Here is a 13,090-nt window from a genome sequence, read left to right as displayed (position 1 = left end):
ACTTACTTGTACTTGAACAGTTGAACTGACGTAATTCAAGATGGTTTTCGATCAAAATTCGATAGAATTTTACAAATGTGGTTTAAAGACTATACATCAAATTTCATTCATCAAATTCAAAGCATTTTTGAGTTTCATATTCACAGACGGATAGACAGAAATAATATCAAAAATGTAGAGATATTTTTCAACTCATGATGGTCTAAAATGTGGGGATTCGTCAAAAATCTCGAGTTAAAATTTTTGGGCTCTTACAATACATCTGTCTATTGGCATTTTACAAGACAAATCATTGTATGTGAAATTGCGAAGTCTAGTACAAATACACTAAAGAACAAAAAATGTATCACTGACAGCGAATTTTTGAAAATTTTGATTAAAATTTTAATTAATTTAAAATTAAGTAAATTTTGGAATTTTTTTTAGAAATAACTGAAAATATAAAAGCACACACAAAAAAAGATTTTCACGCTATCTTAAAATTTAAAAAAAAAAATCATTAATTTTATCGTTTCAACTGTCTTTAAATTACATTTCATTCTTTGTTAAAAAATGATTAAATCTCTGATTCGTTTTTCGGCCAAGATCATCTGTTCCTAATCATAAATGAGAAGTTTGTGTTTTCATAGCTAGTGAAGTAAGATTTGAAGTATTTTTACATTTATATTAATTTTGTTAACTGGCATATTTTTTTTGTGTATAAATAAATTACTTATTTAATCGTCAGAAATTCTAAACCTGTAAATATATATAGCTAGTCTTTTAATAAGAAAATAGCACTTTTATTATTTCAAGAGTAAAAATATTTTAGCTATTAAATTCTATTATTTATTTACATATTATTAATTTAAATTAAGAATACAGCTGAATGATGCAGTGCCCTTGATGCCATTAAAATCGTCTGTAATATGTTAGTGAAGTTCAGATATATCTTTTAGCCAAGAATTTCAATGTTTCATATTTCTTTTTAAAAATGATTGATGTGAAGATTTTTTTTCACGTATGTTACTATCGAGAAATTTTAGTTTTCGTTGTTTTTAGAATTATACTTAACATGCGATGTATTTCAACCCCGAATGAAGGATTTTGCAGCTATGCTATAACTCATAAATTTCAGGATATATTTAGCCATGCGTTAGAAGAAAAAAAAAATTGCTAAATTTAAGGTAAAATTATTTGCAGAAATCAATTTAATTCATGCTTAATTTATAATAGCAGAATTTATATTTATTAATTCTTCTTCTAAATTTAATATACGAAAAACATTTAACTCATTTTTATTATGTCTACGCATTAAAATTTATAGCAATCAATTTCATTCATGTATGCATAATGATCAGCAAAATTTCATTTTACAAATTTTTCTTTTTAATTTTATTACATGTAAAGACTTACATGTACTTTCAGAGTATTTTCATTCCTTATTACACAAAATGCACAACAACATTGTTACAATATCTTTATGGCATTCAAAAAATCGAAACAAAATTGTGGATATATCACACAATATCTTGTTCTGATGTAGAGTTAAGTATAAAAATTTAATTCAAATACAAAATCATTTTCTCTCTATAATGGAAGAAAATCATGCTCTAAATATTTGATGAAATACTAAAAAAGATTTGAATTTCATGATAACGACCTAATCTGTTGTTGAAAAATTAGGTAAAAAATATTTTTTTTTAAAAATTGATACAATTTAAAAAAATGCCGACTCTTAAGTTGGTAAAAAAAAAGTTTTTAAAATGGTATAAAAATCAATTTTAGGCAATTATATTTGTGGGGGTTATCGCGAAATAGCCAAACTTTTGCTTAATTTTTCATTAATTTGGCGATTTTGGAATTTTATGTATATCACTTAGCGTCAAAAATATATTTAATACGCTTGACAGTTTAGTTTCATTCTATATATATATATATATATATATATATATATATATATATATATATATATATATATATATATATATATATATATATATATATATATATATATATATATATATATATATATATATATATTAGTCAATACTGTGTGTCCTAGAAAGTGTGAATTCAATGCTTCTTTTCTTTACAACAAGCGCACAAATTTGAAATTCGTCTGTAAGTTGAAAGGAACATATTTCAAGCATTATATTTTTGTATCATAAGTATATATATAGTATAAGTATGTATATATATTTAGTATACATCAAGTATTATATTATTTCAAGCATTATATTTTTGCTTTGGTTTTCATATTATAATGAAATACCGAACAAATATATATAATTTAGTAGTAACCATTTATCACTTATTCAATCTTTAGTTTTTTATTGAAATGCTTTTTGTTGATCATTTTTATTGCTATACCCTTTTCTAAAAATATCAAATATTTTCAAAACAAAACATAATTTTAGTATAATTATACTGTTACACAATATTTGTGCATGTATACATAATTTATATAAATTTCAATAAAAATATTTGGCCATTAATGGGTTAAAAGTTTTAAAAAAAATCACTCCGAGTTGCCTATCTCCACCTTTCAAAATATATTTGTGACACATTAATATCTGCCGATTAAACTGTCAGTCATTCCTAAACAACATTTCCCGCCTCTATTATTAGTGGAGATAAACATTTTGTTTAATTTACATTTCAGATGCAAGTTTATTTTCGAAGTTGCTTATCCTTTTTGATAAAAGAATATAGAGTGAGTGCATTTTAATTCAGGATTTATTGTTCTCTTTCTAATTCTTTTGATAATTTTATTTTAAGATCAGTATTAGACCATTATTCTTTGAATTCCATAATACATCCTAATTTTTTGAAAGCAATCAGAATGCTGTATTGTTGATTGAAGATAAAATTTAAACCATGAATTTAAAATACCTCTGTGTAGGAAAGTTGTCTATGACTTTTTTCTAAAGTTCATACTATAAACTATGACAAAGTTTATTTGTAATATGACATCCTAATTAAATCAAATTTAATTCTTGGCAAACTAAAATAATTATTCAGTTATTTCACCTATTTTGCAATAAAACTGACATAAATGGATTAAAAAATCATAATAGTTTTGATTTAAAAGCATTAGTGGTTGGGAGCGAGAGCCGAGTGCATCGACTTTTAGCTCTTGCTGGCCATATATGGACGTTGTCTGATGATTTCTTCCTTTCTAGCTTGAGTAGAACTGCATAACCCAAGTATGCATATATAATAAGATATTATTTATATATATATACAATAATTTTTAAGACATAGCAAACAAGAAAGAGTTTGGTTATATATTTGCCAATTTCATACATTCGTGGAAGAAAAATTACCATAGTAATAAATCAACAGATGCTTATACTTATTTTTTTATGGCTTTTTATGTATGCGTGTGTATGCTCTATAGAGCAGGCAATTTGCCCTAGAGTTACGAAACTTGGCACATATGTACTTTTGAGGGTGGAAATGTGCACCTTAGAGAGATCATTTTGAAATTTAAATTTAAATTTTGATTAACTAAAAATCAAATGATATTTTGGACGCTTTTCGACAATCACTCCTGAAAATATTACAGTACAGCACAGATTTTATGCCTCATTTCAAAATTAAAAACTTGATAATACTATTAAAATAAAAATAATTAATTCTTTAAAATAATAAAACTTTCCTTTCTAATTTAATAGTCATGCAAGCTTTTCCTGAATTTTTGCATTTAAAAAAAATAAATATTTTGCTTAGTTTTCGATAGTCAATTACATTGTTGCATTGAAATTCAAACCGATTTCATAGTTTTATCAAATGCTTAATAGCATATTTTCTCCCATTGTTGAAAGCGAAGAAAGAAGGATTCTGCTCATTATCTGTGCAGTTTAAATGAAGAATATGACAATTACGTTTTGGGAGGCTTGAGATTAATAGGATGGTTCATGTACACGATAAATAGATAATTTATAAGGTTTTAAAATAACACACCTTTTATTTCCATCACAAATCGATGCTTAAAAATGTTTTCATGATAGATGAAGGAAACTATGTTCAAGGGATTTAATTGAAAGTAAATACAACCAGTATTCCCAGTGAAACAGCTGGTCTCCAAAGGCGGCTAGTATTACATAAGACAAAATAATATCATAAAATTCATAAGAAGTCTTTGAATAAGAGAAGTTAAGATATATTCTTCAAAAAAAAAAAAAAATGTTGTTTCTTTTGCAAAACAAGCGCAGGAAAATCTGTTTGATATTTTCTTACAAAACAAAATTACTACTAATTGAAAGTACTTTTTATCGAATCAAAAGTTCTTTCAAAAAATTACTGACATTAAAACAAGCAAAGTGCTTGAAAAAAAAGATTACAAACTATAAAGAAATCAAAATGTATTTTGAAAGACAATTAAGAGATTTTATTAAAACTTCAAATTATCTGATGAATATGAAGGTATTAATTAATGAGAAACAAAAATACAATTATAAATATTCAACTTCACTTTCAAATGCACAAGAGGTTTGCAATAGACAATAATGGTTTTCCAAGACAGATTAGATAGATGGACTGAATAAATGGCAGATTGATTAAAAAATCTTATTAGACTAATTTTTAAATAAATAATTTAAAAAATATAAAATTTTTGAATTATAAAATATTATGACTATAATTTATACACATACTGAATGAAATTTTCTGATTATGATATATCAAAAATCCTGTAAAATAATAATTTTTAATGTTATTTTTCATTTGAGATTCATTATTTCTTCAGAAGTTTTTTTTATATGTTCATATTTGTAACTAATAAAAAAAAATCATTGACTTATGGCTGATTTTCCAAAACTTTCATCACTTTAGTTACTTTATCTGATATACATTCAAAAAATTAAAAGCATATATTTTCATGAAATCATAAAAGCACAAAAATAAATCATCAATATGTTGATCGATTTATAAATGTGTTGAAATGTTAAATCACATCGATCAGTTATTAAAAAAAGGAAGCTCACGCAGTGGCACTTTTCCGCACAGGTGGTGGAGGCAGTCACTTCGTACTTGAAATTTGTTGGACCTCAAATTCTACTTCAACATATATCCAGAGCTGGCATTTTTTATGAAGTTCCCGAGTTCAAGAAACCATGCATGGTCCTAAATTTTGTTGCAAAGTAAAAATAAAAATAAAAAAATACAAATACGAACACATATTATTATTGCAATTTTATTTAATGCGTGGTTTCGTTTTGGCTATTAATTACTTCAAGAAAATTACAATTGTTTGCAATTTCTTTTTCGATGCTTAGTATAGTAAGAGCATTTAAGCGTTTTTCACACATGCTTGACCGAAAACAATTCTTTATTAATTTTAATTAGATGAAAGAGCGCTCAGCACTTACTATAATTACTGGCAATGTAAAGGAAAGCTTTAACACAATTAATACATTCAGAAATAAATCATTATAATTATTAATTAGTATTTACTTAAATACGTGTTAAGCCTTATTTACATCCCTTTTAAACCAAATCAAATCCCGTAGCAAAACAATTATTAGAATTAGGTTTACATCTACATTGTTATTATAAAACGTTGCAGAGTTTTTGGAATATTTTTCTAATTTACGTATTTCTAAAGATTTTACATCAGTGATTAATTTGAATTTTTAAAAAAATCTATCTTCTATCTGTACAATAACAGTTTCAGTTACAGAATTAAAAAATAACATCTAAATTCTTCATCCGGGTTTATAATTTCATCTTCTTCTGTTTCGAAATATAATTTTTCTTTTCGAATTCGTTTTTCAGGAAAATGTTCTGAAAGATTCAAATTATGTGCTATCGCTTTTGTTTCGTCTAACCCCCCCCCCCCCGAGTTAAATTTTGTTCTTAAATTTTGGATTTCAGTTTTAATTTTACAGACTAAATTAAAAGCCCAGTCGAGAACAATTGTTTTTGCTTGAAATAGTTTATTGATAATGCTAATTTTGGATAATATTGTAAGCCATGCTATTAAACATAAAATAAATTTCATTTCTTGTATTGAATACAACGCACTTTTAGTTTTGGATACCGCTGTATTATTCTCATTTGCCTCCATAAATTCTTCAAGGATATCATTACAAGTTAATTCAAACTGTATATGCACAGCTTTAACCGTATCTATTTTGGCTCTCAACGAGTGTCGTATAATAGTTGAAGAGTAATGTTTAAATGCTTTGTAGAATTCCCCCATCATTTTGTAGATACAGAAAATAAACAATAAAAACGTTGCAATATCCAAAACAAATTACAACATATATTGCTGGAAATGACATCACAAATTAATAAATTAAAAGAGTGTCATAGGCAAGCCATATAAATTGCATGAGGTTTTAGAGCAATTGTTCTAGGTTGTACACCTTTATATTTAACTTTCATGTTGCTACCGTTGTTGTATGCCTGACCACTACAATCCATAATACCTAAATCAAGCTCGCTTAAAATTTTCAATACAGATTTTTCTAGTCCTTCTCCAGTTACATCAGTTACTTCAATAAACCCTATAAATGACTCATTTATATTTAATCTTTTATCTTCAAAATTTACATACCTAATAAAAACTGAAGTTTGTTTTTCATGGGAAATATCAGAAGTAGAATCCATTTGGATACTGTAATATGTGGTTACTTTTGTATCGTCTTTAATTTTTTTAAAAACTTCATTTCCGAAAGCAGGAATAATTTGTTCTTGTGATGTATGAGCTAAATCATCCACAATTCTATTTTTGGAATTTTAGTAAGCACAGAGTCTTATTTACTTAATAATTCGATTGAACTAAAAAAAATGTCATTATTAGGCGTGCCTATTATTTCATGGTTTCCTTGAAGTGGAAAATTATTACATGCTGAAAATAGTATCACATTTGCAATTCTTTGAAATAATAATTAAAATTGTTCCGTTTCCTTATTTATATTAACGATTTGTTTTATCAATAGTCGAACTTAAATTGAGTCGTTTCAGTAATTCTTTCCAAGCAATAAATGAATTAAGTAACAAATAGAACACTCATGATCTTGAATTACAGTTGATAACTTTCTCCAGTGATTATAGACACTTATAAATCGTGTAGATTTTTCATTCCCCCTGGAAAATAATGTGTAGTAAAAACTAAATACTGCATCGCATTTTTGAATAAATCAACCGGCTATGAAGCTGCATTTCGCCATTTAGCACTTAAAAAAAAGTATTAAGTAATGGAAAATGATCTACCTTCAGCGTTCTTAGAAAAATCTCCTTTGTGTTGTGCAGGCCTGTTTTTACCACAAAACATTTTAAACTTATCAGTTATAATGTTTGTTCATAAACGTGAATCAGTTATATGCACTTGAGTTTGTTATTGTTATTTTCGACGTTATTTTCTGATTCAATCACATTTCTATAAACATATAGTTCTTCAAAGATTTTCACACTTTCTACACTTTTATTGCAAGATTATGTAGTTTGTAGGGAACTTACTTCGCCAGTTGTAGCTTGAATTGCAACTTCTGAAGTCGAAGCAATTTAATTGCCAGAATTACTTCGTAGACAAGAAAGCAGATATGCTTAGGATTTTTTGAAATTTAGCTTTTCTTCTTTTTTATTTTCTGCTAATTTTGTTTTGAAACCGAATCTTGATACCCAGAGGGATACTTCGGTGGTATGGACATGATTAGATCTAACAATATTAAACTTTTATAGTATGGATGATCAAAGTAGTAAATGCGATTTAACCTAAATGTAAATTTTATAGTATGGATTTTATAGTAAATGACCATACTTTATAACATGTTGCGCACTTGAATTGTAATATTCTGTAAACTTCCTATATTTCAAAATCCATCGATTGTTCCAGTTAAATTTCTTCTTTCCATCCCGTTTTTACTGTTCAGAACATTATTTAAGTTCTTGATCATGTTGGGGCAACCTCAATCGCGGGGTCCCGGTGCATAGTATCCGCCGCACCCCCCCCCCCCTCCCTCCCAGATGGCCGGCCATGCATCTATCGTAGTGCTATATCAACGGCAAATTTTTTTGATCATTACCTCCCCTTCGGTCTGATTCACAGAATTTTTTCCTTTTACTTTTTCTTAAATAAAGAAACAAAATGAATGAAAAAAAAAAAAGCCAAATGAAACTTGGCAGGAATAAGCCCCGACGGAAACACAGAGTAAACAAAGAACTTATTATTTCGTAAGCCATGGTATTCAGGTATATTCTAAGATATAAATATGACAAAAATACCCGATATTATTAAATCATCAATCTATAATTTAAAAAAATAAGGAAACAAATTAACCAGTCACCTGACTTCAACCACTGGTTCGATTTCATCAATTTCTATTTCATATAAAAGCTCATGATCCTAAAATAAGTCATCAATGATCGCCTATCTTCCCTACTGCCTCCTTTCAAAAATTAGTGCAAAACATTTTAAGGTCCCAGACCGATTACCTCAGGTTTTTTTCTCAACTTTGCAGGCATAACTATTGAATTCTTTGTTTCTAATGAAAGAATGCTTTAAAATGTTATTTTCATTCATTATAGTAAAATGTAGTTGATCGAGGTGACTGATGTGGTTAAATTAATTCTATTAATAACGTGGACGAACAGCTAGTGGCTGAAGGCGGCTAGCATCTTTTAAGTTAAAAAACATAAAGCAATATCTATCTTTAGTCTATCCATTGAAAGAAATTAATTTTGACTAATAATCATTTACATTAATCATTGAATTCTGGTGCTTTAGTTGCTTTTGTCAACATTTTTTTTTGTGCACTAGAAAAAAGTTGCTAAAATTGAGAATATTGTTTTTTATTTCTCCGAAAGTGTCATCGTCGCTCAAGCCGGGTACTTTTCGTTCTTATAACGTTAGATCAATTACATTAATAAAAATAGTATCGCAACATTCATTTTAATTTGTGAAAATATTCTGAATGCTGTAAATTACAAATGAAAACTAATTTTTTAAGTAAAAATTATATGGTTGCTTTTCATTTAGTTTTTTTCCAAATTAAAATCCAGCATGACGAATTTGTAACGCAAATTGATAGAAGTCGTTTTCTGTTCTAAAATAATCGAAAACTATTTGTGGAATATTGTGAGTCAATTGATCCGTTTATTTATTGAAACTAATGTTATCAAAATATTATATACAATTTCTCCCAATTAAAAGCAAGAAGTATTTGGATGCCTTTCAATGTTTGTAAAATTTTATTCTCATTTTTAAAAAAAAAAAAAATTTCTACCATATCAAACGCATAAATTTAATGCAATTCGATATGCACTTTTGTACCTCTCCCTAAGGTTGAATTTCTTATTTGGCATAGATATTTCTATTCTTTTCTTTTAAAAATGTATTCTTAGTTTTACTTTCTTTATCAGAAAATATGCTAGAATATGAAATATGGCATTTAATCTTTGGGTTATAAAGAAAATTGACAATGTTTATTTCAGCTCGAAGTTCAGAAAAAAATACAACATTTTCTCTTAGTAGTTCTCTGCTTGTAATAAAATTTATTATAATTCACAAAAAAAAATTCAGTTATTTATGAATTCAAACCATTTTTATTTCTTGTTTAACGATATATACAAAGAAAAAGTTTTGTAATCGTCAAAAAATGCGAACTCGAGCTTCTGACAAATCTCAATATTTCAGACTTCCCTGCGTCCATAAACTACAGTTTGGGAATTATTTCTGTTTATGTGAACTACAAGAGCTATAAGAATGAAATTTGGTACACAAATTTTGTGCAGATACTTATCGAATCTTGAATTAAATCCATTAAATAACTGGCCATCTCTTGGTCAGAACTTTTGCACCATGTTAACGTGATAACTTAAGAAAACACAACAATGTAAATAAATAAATATAATATGTGATTTTGATATTAAAATTGCAGATCTGTGTTGTTACATTTTAATTTCAATCGATTGAAAAAAAAAGAATTCATAATGCATATTTGATATTCTTCATTATGCAACGAAGCTGAAAACTCTCTTATGGGAGCGACTGAAAATAAAAATCTGAACACTTGTGGCGTTCACCATAAGTTCTTTTTTTTATATATATTTAAATAAAGGAAAAAAAAATGATATATTTATTAAGAATATTTTTTTTAAATTTTTGCTCTTATTTAATATAAAATTCAAATACTTGAAGTTTGTTATGTCCGTCCAATTGCAAAGGACGCGAAGAGCGGAAGAAATTATAATCACTTCATTCTTTTACGTTATTTATTTTAAGTTCAGAGTAAAACATAAAAATGGAGAGCAGCAAAATTTTGTATCTTATTTTTTATTTATTCGAAATCTGATCAATCCATGGCAAATAATGGGTGTGTGTGTGCACATGTATGTAATAATTTTTAATTAATCTATGTTCTTTCTAGTTCGGTTGTGCTGTGACTTCACTGCGTTGTTAATTTCTGAATTGTGTGGACTTTATTTTTTCAATATTATCAAAACAGTCTGCCGGCAAATTCCTTTCTAAAACTACATAAAATCAGAAAACTTTCTTATGGCCTCTCTTTTCTATTTTTTGCCTTCCCGTACATTATGACATGTCCACTAGGGGTTGGTTAAAAAATCTTGATAATGTATGAAAATTTAACTACTTCCTGGAATTTATGAAAAATAAAAATCTCTAGGAAACTAACTCCGCGACTGTTGCTTCTATTAATGCACCTATAGAATAATTCAATGGTGTACAGCCATTTAAAAAAGTGATGCAGTATTAAAATTGTGTGGATAAAAAGCATAATCTTTGTACAAATGAGGATAAATAAAAATTATAGATGTATTAAATAACCCATAGGAAGTGCCTTCAAATTATATAATACTAGAAAATAAGCGTGAAAAGGAAGTTAAAAACACAAATAAGTTTAGTTCATGTTGTTTTCTTGATATCAACAAAATTTACTAAGGAGGGACCTCAAAATATTTCAACGCCTGTGGAATCATTGTCAAAATCATCCCCTGTATAAAGTATAATGCACAGGATAGCAAGATGCCTAAATCTCTCACTCGAAACAAACTGGAGTTTCTCACAGCTCAGGTACAGTTCTCAATAAATTCTGCTTTAAAAGATATGAGAATAATTAATAGAAGGGAAGGAATAAAAATAGAATGACTTAAAAAGAAAAACAATTGAAAGAAAAATTCTTTATCAGAATGTATTTTGATGGCCAAGAATACAATTCCGGTTAAGGAGAAATAGGTAACCAAAAAATTATATCAGAAAAGTATATTTTTCAACATTCAGAACCAAAATCTATATATCTTAATAATTTCATTGCTATATTTGTAATTATAATATTTTTCAAAAATATTTTGATTTTTTCAAAGAAAAACCTCAGTTTTTCACAGTTATAATTTGTTGCTTATGGTGAAATAGGTTCTAAAAATAGCATCACAAGACATATTGTACTTTCAATGGGACAGGTAATAGCATTTATTTATTTTCTTATACAAATATATTAGAAGGATATTGTGGAGAAATTGGAAAAAAGGTAAGAATCTTACAAAATAATGCTTGTAAGGAGCTTTTAATAATTTTTTAAAAATATTGACCTATATAAACTTAATAAAATTCAAAGTTTTTTTTTTTTTTTTTTTTTTTTGTAAAATGCTCATAGGATCAATGGAAATGGAAATATTTCATGAAGCTTGTTATAATAGGTTCTTGGAAAAAGACATTCCAGATGGGTAAAGATAACAACAACAACAAAAATGAAATTATATGTTTCAACAAAATAACTTGTAATAGCATTTATTTATGTAAAAAAAAAAAAAAAAAAGATCCTTTGGAAAATGTTAGTTGACAGCCAAAAGTATGTGAGAAGCCTGAGCCTTTAAAGATTTTAAAATGTAGATAAATAAAAAAAATAATCTTTCCGAATTAATGATTCTTAATTTAAATTTCAATTAAATTAATTGCATTCTTAATTTGCATTCAGTTACATTTATTTACTTCGGCCTTCACTTACTGTCACTATTCAGAGTATCCTCTGATAATAAGCTTAAGCCAATAACTTTTGATGTTCTAATTGAAAGTGATAGTTTAATATTTCCACAAGATCACCAAATGGTTTTATTCACAGAAAATACTAAATTAAAATGCGAAAAATTAATGCTGGAAAAACAATATTCACCTTGATTTTTAAAGAAACAAAATTAATCTTTACCGACTAGTGTTATTCTAGATTTTTTTAAAAATCCATCTCCTACACTAATGACCCACGTTGCTACTTCAGCAATTAATTTGTCTCAAAACTTAAATTGATTATATTTGAATTTTCTATTTGATGTGAAAAACGCCATTTCATGATTGAAAATTATACATTTTTTTAATGCAGTTTGTATTTTAACATTGATTATATATATATATATCGAGTTTCAACGAAATACGACCACTGTAACGAGTTCCAATTAAGTCAGGCTAACAGCATCACTTGAATCATAACCATTTTCTATAAGAAATTTAGTAGTGGATTTTCTGTAGGACAGACCAAGAAACTGACTAAGGCTAAAAGGCTGGATAGGAATCGTAAGCAAATAAGATTAAATGTTTTTATTTTCCTAAGATTGTAAAAAAAATACAAATTCTTTGAACAATAAAATATTAGGATAATATTAACACTGTATCAATTGATCATACTCCTATATTTCATTACATTAGCTATTAGAACATTTGCTTCAATAATATTATATATAAGTATAAATATTCCCCATGGGATGGTATAAATAAAAACTACATATTCATAAAATTAAAAAAATTATTAACCTAAAATAAATCATTAATATGAAAAAATTTTGAACCTTAATTGCCTATTTTATTAAAAGAAGTATTTCATAATGTGCACTGCCTGGGGTTGAAAAATACCTGAACTCACTACAGAAGAGGCTATTATTTTTTTCTTCCAATCTTAAATCTAAAAATTTAAGAATTCTTAAATACATGCTCTTTCATGCATTTAATAGTTCAATCAATCTATCCTAAGACAAAATGTGCACACTTTCTCAAAGATAATTATAACTAGCCAGAACAGTGCCATGAACTGTGATGAACTCTAACTGGCCTGAGACTTGTGTTAAGTGTTTGTGAATATTTTAAGTTAAAGAA

The sequence above is a fragment of the Argiope bruennichi genome, chromosome 8, assembly GCF_947563725.1.
Source record: "Argiope bruennichi chromosome 8, qqArgBrue1.1, whole genome shotgun sequence".
In the NCBI taxonomy this organism is placed as follows: Eukaryota; Metazoa; Arthropoda; class Arachnida; order Araneae; family Araneidae; genus Argiope; species Argiope bruennichi.
The sequence above is the reverse complement of the archived record's forward strand: the minus strand, read 5'-3'. Positions refer to the sequence as shown.